At 35.3% G+C, this 11,998-nt stretch overlaps 1 pseudogene; it reads left to right on the top strand.

Annotated features, from left to right (window-relative positions):
• Positions 1–4,782: 4,782 nt before the first annotated feature.
• LOC142631062 (wall-associated receptor kinase 2-like) lies at positions 4,783–11,372 on the top strand (annotated as a pseudogene).
• Positions 11,373–11,998: the final 626 nt, after the last annotated feature.

Genomic DNA, 11,998 nt, shown 5'->3' with positions numbered 1-11,998 from the left:
AGAAGTGGATGAAGAAGAGGACTTGGTGGAGTCTAAGTTTGAGAAGGTGGATGAACAAGATGACATCCATATAGCCTATGCAAAATTGTATAAGGTCTTAGAAAAGCATGAGAAATTGTATAGGTTGGCCACCAAAAAACTCAATGATGTGGAGCTTGAATGAGAAGAAATCTCCACAAAGTTTGATGGAGCTAATCAGACTATTGGAGCACTGCGGTTTGAGAACAATTGCTTGGCTGAGAAGACCAATAAGCTTGAGGCAGAGCTATTCCAAGTCAGAGCTCAGTTGGAGAGGACTTCAAGTGCAAAACTTGACGAGATGCTTAGCTTCCAGAAATCTGTTTCGTATCGGGGGGGGGGGGTATGATTTCTCTTTTCCTAGTATTGCTTCTTCTAGTACTATTGTTTTTGTTTCACCTACTAATAATGTTGAATCTAAGAATAATGATGTGAAAACTGTTTTAGTTAGTGAGAACATAGACAAGGGTAAATCTCTCATAGGAGCACCCCTTAAGGGAGAATGAACTTTGGTAGTTGATCGACCTTCTTTTGTGTAGGAGTAATTGAGGTTTCATCAACCACAACATTCATATTTTCCATGACTTTACCTGTCCTTTTGTTTAATACCCTATAGGCCTTGCTAAAGGATGAGTAACCAAGAAAGACACCTTCATCACTTCGAGTGTTAAACTTTCTCACATTTTCCCTATCTTTCAAGATGAAACAGGTGCTATGAAATATTTTGAAATATTTTACATTTGGGTTCTTCCCTTTCCACAGTTCATAAGGAGTTTTCTTTGTTCCTAGTCCGAAGTACACCCTGTTTATAGTGTGACAGGCAGTGTTCACTGCTTCACCCCACAAATATTTTGCAACATCCTCATTGTGCATCATAGCTTTGGCCATCTCTTGAATGACTCGATTCTTCCGTTCTACTACTATATTTTGTTGAGGAGCAATTGGAGATTAAAATTCTTGAGCTATCCCAACTTTAGTACAAAATTGTTCCAACTGAGAGTTCTCAAACTCTTTTCCATGATCATTTCAAAGGCGATTTATACATATTCCCTTTTTCATTCTACAATCTTTTGCACAAGATTTTTATTTGTTGAGGTGTTTCAAACTTAGACCTTAGCAAAATTGTCCATGTAAATCTGGTAAAGTCATCTACCACAACCATGATATATCTCTTGCCCTCTATAGATTCCATTCTAGTAGGACCTATGAGATCAATGTGAAGGAGCTCAAGTGGTCTTGATGTGGCAGTGGTTATTGTTGCCTGATGATGAGTTCTTGTTTATTTTATGAGTTAACATGGTCCACACACAGCATTGTCAAATTTAGCTATCTTGGGAATGCCGATCACTAATTCCTTCTTAGATATGATAGATAGTTGTTTATAGTTTGCATGTCCTATGCTTTGATGCCATAATTCCTCATTAGGCATCCGAATACTATTGCAAATTATCTCAGCATCTGGAACCAAATCGTAGCAATTATCCAAAGTACGGACCCCACCAATAAGCTGTTCACCTAGTTCATTGAGTACTAGACATCTTCCTTTGGAGAACAACACCGTGAAGTATTGATCATTAATTTGGCTTATGCTCAACAGATTTACTCTCAGTCCTTCAATAAATAGCACATTTACAATGTTAGGTAATCTAAGTTAAAAATAATTCCTTTCCCTTTTATCTGGGATTTGCTTCCATCCCCAAATGTAACATTGCCACCCCTTTTGGCTCAAATGTTTTGAATAGAGAATGGTCCCCAGTCATATGTCTTGAACATCCACTATTTAGATACCACAGATATGTTTTCATCACCTTAAGTGCAGTATGCATCATAAAACACACTTCATACTTATCAGTCAAGTTATATGGAAGAGTTCTTTCTTTGTAACCTTAGCTGGATAACCTTAATCGTGCCTTCATCTTTCTTTTGCTTGCAGCCCAATGTATGCACCTTTTGAGATAGTCTAGTCTTCTTTTGCATTTTTCGAGAATTAACTGTTCTTTTGCTTGAGCCGATTTCATCAAAATATCCATATGCAAGCCTTTTTTAACTAACACAGATATCAATCTCAAGTAAACTTCAGACTTACATGTCTTGAGAGACTGAAACACATCATTGTTGGCATTATAAGAGCTATTATAAAAGGTCTTGTTCATGTAATTTGTATCCATGACAATAGGGACAATGGATCACACAGCAAATATTAAAACCTAATCAAAGTGTGCCTACATTGATACCACTTGTTAGGTTAAGATAGCTTGATCCTGGTTAATTAATTTAATTACCAACTTGATTTAGGTCAAATTACATGCAAATCGTGGAGGTACCAACAAATCACCAAATAAACTAAATGCAGTGGAAATTAAATTGACACATTGATTTGTTGACAAATAGGGAAAACATTTCGCAAGGCAAAAACCCACTAGGTGAATTTAAGGTCACCACTCCCAAGAATCCACTAATCAATAATCAAGCGATTATAAGTATAAAGAATCTTACCACTACCTTGGCCTATCCCAAAATACCAACTTACGGTTGAACCTTTGCTCCAATACCCAATTGGACTTGATCTTGTAGTAGCCTTCTTTCCTTTGATGCACAAATCTCTAATTTGTGACTAACTCCTTTGCAAGGATCCCAGTACGTGACTAATTCCAGCAACTTGAATGATTGTTATTGGCTATAAAGTTCTTCACTTCGTAAACGATGAAGATCAAGAAGTACTTGGTTATAAAACTCTATGGTGTATAAATGCAGTAGCTTCTCACAGGAAAAAAATAAACTCTTGATCTCTATATCTGTGTATGACGGCTCTTAAAAATAAGCCTTATATATATTTAGGGTTATGAGAAAAGAAACCTTAAACAAATAATACATCATGGGTTGAATTTCAGATCTCGAAATTCTGAAATCGTAATTCTTGATAAATCGAGCTTGTGTCGAGCTTCCCATTTAGTCTCGATAGCAACTATCTGTCGAGCTTTAATAAAACAGATTTTCTTCACTTGTATCTTGGTTCAATCTTCATGTCTTTAATACTAACACTTGATATGTTTGAACAACATATTTCTTGATGTATTAGACCCAATTTAGATCTACCCAATTATAAGTAAAGTACGTTTTGTCAAAGGATAAGCTAGTTACGTATAAAATATGACCCTAACAATCCCAATAAAAATTTCACATTCACACAAATCCAAAAAAAAAATTACAAAAATCCTACACTTGACACCTTGGAAAGTGCTTTAGTCTAATTTCACAGAAATCCTACATGGCTACACCTTAAATTTCAAATCCCACACTTTCAGACACATACACCGTAGTAGCGGCACACACAGAGAAGAGAGAAGAAGATCCAAGATTGGGTGACGATGGTGGCATGAGGCAGTGAGTAGCGGCTTAAATAGATGGCCGACCCATCGCCAATCTTAGTTTGAAGCCACCTTTCTCTCTTTTCAATCTCATCCAAGGAACCATGGCTGAAACCTCACTGGGTTGTCTTCTTTATGTTCACATCCCCACAACACCAGCGGCCAGTTGGATCACCATGTGATGGCAGCAGCAAGCAATAGCTCAAACAGAGAGTGCTCGAGATATATGGGTCTGGGGTTGGGACAAAGAAATCCATGGCTAATCCACCTTTCTCTCTCTTTGATCTCATCCAAGGAACCCATGGCCAAAGCTAGAACTTGCACCTCTACAATTATCGTTTGTCGTTGCTCCATTCACCGCCACCATTGAAGACCATGATTCTTTCTCTGGCCTTTGCTAGAACTCATTTGAAACCCTTTGATTCTTCCTGCTACTTTCAATCCAAGAAGGAGGTTGGGTTTTATGTTGGGTCTGGCTTTTAGGGTTTGTTAATAGTGGATTTGGGTGAATTTTCCAGAGGTTTTCTTGTGTTGATTGTGAATTAAGTTTTGGTCTGAGAAAGAGATTTAATTGAAAGGTTGGGATGTAAAAATATGAAATGGGTTGTGGGGAGAAGATGGATGAGAAACTAGAATAGGCTAATGATATGAAAAAAAATTTAATGTTTGTTCATAATTTTTACAACTAAACCCTAACTTTTAAATCTTATTTTTCTTGTTTTTTAGTATAATTTTTTGTTTTAGGAGGAAAGAGACATAAAAGGACAGCAAAATTACTTATTTACCCTTGTTTTTAACAAATGTGGGTAACGGAGTCCTAACAGAGGTAACATCGGGTGGACAAAATGTTAAGTTTTAAATCACAAGTAGGTAAAGTGCAAACGGGTCAAACCTCCAGTAGATTTATTGTAATTTTCCCATTTGTAAATATTGAAATTCTAACACATTGCATAAATTTTTTACCAATAGCACTTTCTTATCTTGTTTCCTCTAGTTTTTTGTTTTAATTTAAAAATAAAAAAGTAAATGGAAGAGAGAAAAATGAAAACAAAAAAACAAAGAATATATATTTACTTTCATTTTTTTAATCGGGAATTACATAGGTCTCAGGAGCTCGATAAAGTGATAAAGTTCAAACTTCCGGAACTACTAAAATAGGTGAAAGTGAAACTATAGATGAATTTAGTTTACTTTTCCCTTCATGTTTTAATCAGCCTATACTACAATCTAGTCGTTGTGAAAGTCAAGTTCTACCCATGCCCCATGCGCTTGATCAAGATGTAAAGTGTAAACACAAATCCACCACAAACATCCACTTCAAGTTTGGCGTAATAGACGGGCCTTATCTTTTCGTCTGCTCTTAAATAGTCCAGCATCTCTACGAAGTTTCCATACACAAAAACATCAATCTTAGACTCTTCTGGGAACATAGTAGGGCTATGGGTTTCCTTAGGATGCTTATGCAACCCATCACGGTTGGTATGATGTTATCAGCAATAATGGCAGCAACAGCAACAGCATTTCCATTATCCCTGCCTAATTGCTCCGATAGCTGTGGAGACGTAAAAATTCCATATCCCTTTGGCAAAACTGAAGGTTGTTACCTCAATGATGATGCTATTTCTGGGTATTATTTCATCAATTGTAATACCAGCGCGGACGGCCAAACTCAACCAATGATTGGAGACTTTGACGTTTCAAGCATTTCCTTTGAAGAAGGTGAGATTGAGGTCCAGACTTATAACTCTCTTGACTGTTACTACAAGTCAGGCGCGCCTCTGGAAAATAATTCACCAACACTCACCCTTCACACTTTCACAGTTTCTGCCACCAAAAACAAGTTCGTGGCCGTAGGCTGCGACACTTACGCATACCTTAACGGTGATCTGAACGATCAGCCCTTCTCCATCGGCTGCCTATCTGAATGTCAAAACATAAGCAATGTAGTGAATGGGACGTGCTCTGGAATTGGGTGTTGCGAGATGAAGATTCCTGAAGGATTGAAAAATGTTAATTACACAGCATATAGCTTTTACAAAAACCACACACAAGTCTGGGATTTCAATCCATGCAGTTTTGCCTTTATTGTCCAAGAAGGCAAGTTCAGTTTCTCCTCAGATTATCTTATCAGTCTACAATACAATAGAACCCTTCCGATGGTTCTCGATTGGACAATTGGTGACGAGACATGTAAAGTTGCTCAGAACAAAGGGAATTGCATATGTGGAGCGAATACCAAATGTTCTGATCTCAACAACGGGTCTGGGTACCGTTGCAAGTGCAACGACGGTTACGAAGGAAACCCATACCTCAAACAGGGTTGCCAAGGTATATATTCAATTTACTTACAAATCTCTACAACAAAATTTAAGGAAAGAAACACCATAACGATTTTCTAACATACAATCTATATCATGTAGCAATACGTTTCACGTTTCATTTTAATGCTTTTGATTGCAGTCGTACTTCTTTTACGATACTTAAAAATTGTACTTTTTTTGTTTAATTATTATTTTACAATTACAGACATTAACGAGTGTGATGCTAAAGAACTCCATAACTGCACAAGCCATCAGCATTGCGTGAATAAACTCGGAAGTTATCATTGTCCGTGCATTGAAGGGTACCATTTGGATGGGGAGGCATGTGTTCTCGATCAATTTGCTCCTAATATATCGTCACTAGCAATTATACTCACAATTGGTAAGTATATTTATTGTAAGGTAATGATTATAACATACTTGTCATTGCATATTCATCGTGTACACACTGCCATGTGGATTATATTATTTTTTATTTTAGTTGAAATATTATTTTTTATGAAATCATGTTTTCAAAGAAGTATGATTCTCAACAAAAAAAAAAGTTTTCAAAGAAGTATGTACAGAGTGTGCGGTAATAAGTGTGTAACAAACTATAGTCTCCATTCTCTAAGTTCATGGGTAATTGAAACTTTATTGATTCAACATTAAAAAAAAAAAAAAGGGTTCATCGACTAAATTTAGTGTATACAAAAAGAGTTTAAATTTAATAAGGATGTGATGTAATACCTATATTTCACGGCATCTAATCCGAGCATGTCACATAAGCATTTGCAAAATTCTTATCATAAAAAAAAAATGTATCATTAGAATTGACTAAAATACTAATTAGTACTAATTTGCTTTTTGCACTGTTAAGAGTATGTTTGGATTTTGAATAGAGCTTATTTTTTATTAGTTTATTATTCAACAATAAAACAAAACTGCATAATAATTAGTCTATTTTTGTTAAACAAAAAAATAACATAATTCTAAAAATTATATTAATTCATTAACAAAAAGCTAATTCTTTGAAACTTACACGGTCACCATTGAAAAAGATTTATTAATGACCATTGTTAAATTAATTACTGAAGTCTTATTTAGAGATGTGAACTCAATGAGTCAAAATAGACTTAAGTAGAATATACCATCACTCCTTTCAACCAAACGACAAAACACAATACTCATAGAGGTAACTGTGGAATCAATCAAAGCGGAAAATTTCAAACTTTTTGGAATGCATTGCATTTGGCTCATAAGGCTCACAAACGCTTTAAATACTTGTGGAATATCATTAGCCTCATTTGTCAACGTTACCTGCTTGAAAACATGACTAGATACTAAAAATAAGAATAAAATATACTTTATAATAATGCCCACATATTGGGATAAAGATAAAATTAGTGCTTTTGTTTGTAATTGGTAGGCATGGCAAAATGTTTGAACGATCTTGGCCCATATTTTAAAGAAGCCGAAACTGTCCAATACAGCGCAATCACAAATTTGTAACCGAAGGTCACAAACTGAACCTGCTTTAAGTCCAATATAAATAAAGGTACACCGCAGGAAACGCCCATGTTGAGTTAGGACTTAGGACCCAAACTATATCAAATCTCTTATTTTTCCTATAAAAAAAAAACTCTTATTTTTCATATCTACTCATTTTGTTATTCTTTTCTCTCTCTCTCTCAGCAGCCACACCCCTACAACTATCCACCGCCATACTACCACCATAAAACCCAAAATCACAACCAAGCACTACCGAAAATCCACCACTACTGCCAAATTTGCAACCCAACCACCACCACAAGCCTTCACAAAACCCAAATCAATAAAAAATCATAATAGAACATAAATTAAAAACCCATCATAAAACATAACTGATTAAGTAGTGAAATTTTGTATTGTAAACAAAAATAAATAAATAAACTAATCTCATTTTCAAAAATTTTAACCATAGAACCAGGTGGGGTCGTCCGGACCGCAATACACAAGGAAGTATCTTATGTTTTAACAATTATGGGCCCATATTTTAAAGAAGCCCAAACTGTCCGATATAGCGAAATCCCAAATTTGTAAACAAAGGTCACAAACTCAACCTGCTTTAACAATAGAAAACGCTCATGTTGAGTTAGGACTTAGGACCCAAACTAAAGCCCACCTATATACCACCCCTTCTTGAACAATATATCCGCCACTCGCTTCACGAAACACGGGCCCCGTATACTTTGAAAATTTTGGTAGGGTATGCTTGAATGAACTTATTTTCATTAATAAACAAGTTATATAGATTATAATTGTATCTAGAAAAAAAATTGAAAAACTGTATCCAATTACATAAATTGTAAGTGCACAATTGCACCTGGACCCCAAAGACAACTACGGGCTCAGGTCCAATAAGCCTTAAACAATCAAATTTGTAGAGTGTGGACTTGAAATCTAGGTTAGAGGTACTGAGAACTTGATAACAGGCTAAGAGTTACAAACACTTGTAAATAAAAAATATTAATTGCAAATAGGCCTCCTCGGACATAAGTCGAGGACTACTTCTGTATTATTTCTCTTTCTTTCTTAAAAATTATAATTCTTAATTTCTTTCTTAGTTACAGATCGCTCATTTTCTTTGGCGTTCATCCCCCTTAAATACTTCTTTCCCTGATGCTTTAACCACGTGTTGCTCCAACCCCCTCCCTCCTAGATATTTCTTTTCTTAGTGCCTTTGAATAGTGACCAGAAGTTTCAGTTCTACTGTTCAGGGGCCACTTCCCCATTAATGCGGCCAGGGAGGTAGGTGCAGAGTCTTTAATGTGGAGGTGGCAGCCTTTGCTTTTGGTATTTTTCTAACACCGGTGTACCTCGAAGGTTCAGGGTTTCCCCCTTTTAACCAACAGTCTTTCCGGAATATTGCCTTGACCTTCATAGTGAAGCTCCGAGTTCTCCTGGGTCTATCCGAGGAGAAACTTACCCTCGGATGTGTCCTCGGACCCTCGGCGTATGGGCCGATTCGCAGTACTAACAAATTCTTAGCCCAAGAGCAGGTCGGCCCTTCTTGCTATAGTCCAAAGGCCCATATGCCCACTTGGATCTTTTTACTCCCTACATAAATAATATCAATAAAAAAATCCTAAAGCTCCAAACCATACTTGGAAGTCTCAATAGCATATTAACCCATATATTATAATTTGGTCACCTAAATTATACTTTAAAATATATTTGAACTTCCAAATTTATTTATAAAATTTAATAAAAAAAGCTTATTTATACTAGAGTGAATTTAATTTTTCTTAGAAAGATAATATTATGTTTTGAATTTAATTGGAGAATAATGTATTATAATTAAGAAATTGTGTCTCGATTTTGCCTTTTTTAATGAAAAAATGCTATAAAAACTCATTTTTAGAGGTACTATGCTATAAACGAACCAAATGAAAAATCATTTTTTACCGGAACTATAGCTATTATTATTTATTTATTTATTTGTAAATCTACACCTATTGTTTATAATTGGCCCAAAAAAATGACGGTGCATTTGTTGTCTATCCCCGGTCTGTTGTTTAGACTTTATTTTAGACTCTCAATTGGTTAAAAAAAATTAACAAAAAACAAAAAACAAACCAAATCCCATCGAATTTTTATTCTTTTAAAGGACTTGTCAATAAAATTACCTTAATTTATATGTAGTGCTGATTATGTGACAGCAGGTTTTTATAGGTTTTTATCTAGACCTACCATTAACATTAATTTTTCATTTACTAATAATTACTCACTACATCAGCAATTTATAAAAAAATTTGTAAAAAAAAATTTGTATCTCTAGCATTATTCTAGTATATATGTAGTTACTCAAATCTTTCCACAGTGGAGGAATGCCATTAAATAGGCCGAATGAACTAAAACCATTGCTTCCAATCTCTATTTCTCTCTTTTCTCTCTACTAGTCACAATCTCAAAAATAAATTCGGACAAAAAGTTACACTCCTATTCATAAGCAAAATTTATAAAAATTAGTGATGCTATTACTACCTTTGTGAATGAAAGATTAATGGCAAGGATAACATCAAAATTCATTTTTAATTGGCTTCTTCTTAACTACGAAAGAATGTTAAGGTTTTAACAAAGGACCCCAATTAAAAATTTTGGTTCACCAATTCTATTTTAATTGTTGTTATTTTAATACTCATGTAAGTTGGCATGAACCACATTCAGAATCGATGACAAATATATTCTGAATTTCTGATGCAGTAGTCATGAGCTACATTGTAATTCAAATATTGACTGGCTCATTTTTATATATGATATATATGTTAAAAGTTCTACAAGGTGAAAATGCATGTTTGAATGTGTGTAGGTATCGGTGTTGGCCTTTTAGTCTTGCTTGTGGGAGGTTCTTGGATATATTGGGGACTGAAAAAAAGAAAGCTTATCCAGCTAAAAGAAAAATTCTTCCAACAAAATGGTGGCTTACTATTACAACAGAAACTATCTAATCACCAAGGTTCTATGGAGACAACCAAAATTTATAGTGCAGAAGAGCTTGAAAAGGCCACCAACAACTATAATGAGAGCAGAGTCCTAGGACAAGGAGGTTTTGGTACAGTTTATAGAGGAGTATTACCAAATAACAAAGTGATTGCTATTAAGAAGTCCAAAATTGGTAGTCAGCGTCAGGTTGAACAATTCATAAATGAGATAACTGTGCTTACTCAAATTATCCATCCGGAATGTGGTTAAGCTATTAGGTTGTTGTCTGGAAACAGAAGTACCCTTACTAGTTTATGAATTCATCACAAACGGGACTCTTTCTGACCACATTCATGATAAAGGTCGGTCATTCTTCCTTTCATGGGAAAAGCGTTTGAAAATTGCAGCAGAAACTGCAGGAGCACTTGCGTACTTGCATTCTGCAACTTCTGTGCCGATCATACATAGAGATGTTAAAACTGCAAATATATTGTTAGATGATAACTTCACAGCAAAAGTGTCTGACTTTGGAGCTTCCAAGTTAATTCCTCTTGATCAAACAGAATTAAACACATTGGTGCAAGGAACTTTTGGGTACATGGACCCAGAATACTTCCATACTAGTCAACTAACGGAAAAAAGTGATGTTTATAGCTTTGGTGTTGTTTTGGCAGAACTTCTAACTGGTAGGAAGGCACTTTCTTTCAATATGCCTGAAAGTGAAAGAAATCTAGCAAAGTACTTTGTTTCTGCAGTAAAAGACGATTGCCTATTTCAAATTCTTGAGGATCACATTGTTAATGAAGGTAATATTAAGCTACTGAAGGAAGTTGCTAATATTGCAAAAAGCTGCTTAAGTGTGAGAGGCGAGGATAGACCTTCTATGAAAGAAGTGGCAATGGAACTGGAGGGCTTGGTTATCATGGAAAAACATCCTTGGGGAAATGCTAATGCCAATATAGAAGAGATTGAGAACTTGCTCAATGCACCTACGCAATCATTCAACATTGATGTTGGCACAAATTGTTCTAGCAATACAACTACAGGGTATGATAGCATGATAAACCAAGTATTGAAACCATTGGATGGCGGGAGATAATTGGTTAGTCCACCATAGTATACTTGCATCAATTGAGACTAAATTATTGATATATCTATTATTTAGCTACAATCATTTTAGATTAAATGATAGAATTGGAGGTGCAATTGAACTTATGTATGACATTATATTTGAATATGTAGATTGGTTCGTTTTGTGTATGACATTATACACATGTTGTAGAATAGATAAAATTTTAGCTCATGGCCAAAGGAACATGCATTCCAACCGAAATGTCTTGGTGGTATTCTTTTTTTTAATTTCTTATTTTTTGATAATTTGATAATGTACATTTTCAGACCCCTTAAAACAACCATATTAACCTAGTTATTTAGCCAATTTATTAACTTAGGTAAATTATGCAGATCTAGGTTAACACGAAACAATCATATCATGCAAAGCAGCGGAAAAATAAATAACACAATGATATGATGACCCAAGAAAACCAAACCGGTAAAAAACCTGGGGAGGATTTAACCTAACTATCCTCAAGGTAAAACTGAATCCACTATGAAGAAATTGAAATTTACACAATAGCAACTTAGACCACTAACATCCTATTGCTATCTCGAGTAGAAAATTTACTACCACGACCACGTGACAGCTTCGAGTCCATGGACTACTTCCTTCTTGGATTCCCAGCAAGCACAAGCACTCCCGCTTGTATATCTTTAAGCTCTTAATGCAGCAATTGAATGATCATCAAGTTCTTGACATAGTCTTGATCCTTGATAACCCTAAATATGTGT

The sequence above is a fragment of the Castanea sativa genome, chromosome 4 (assembly GCF_040712315.1).
Source record: "Castanea sativa cultivar Marrone di Chiusa Pesio chromosome 4, ASM4071231v1".
NCBI lineage: Eukaryota > Viridiplantae > Streptophyta > Magnoliopsida > Fagales > Fagaceae > Castanea > Castanea sativa.
This window is presented reverse-complemented; position numbering and strand designations above follow the sequence as displayed.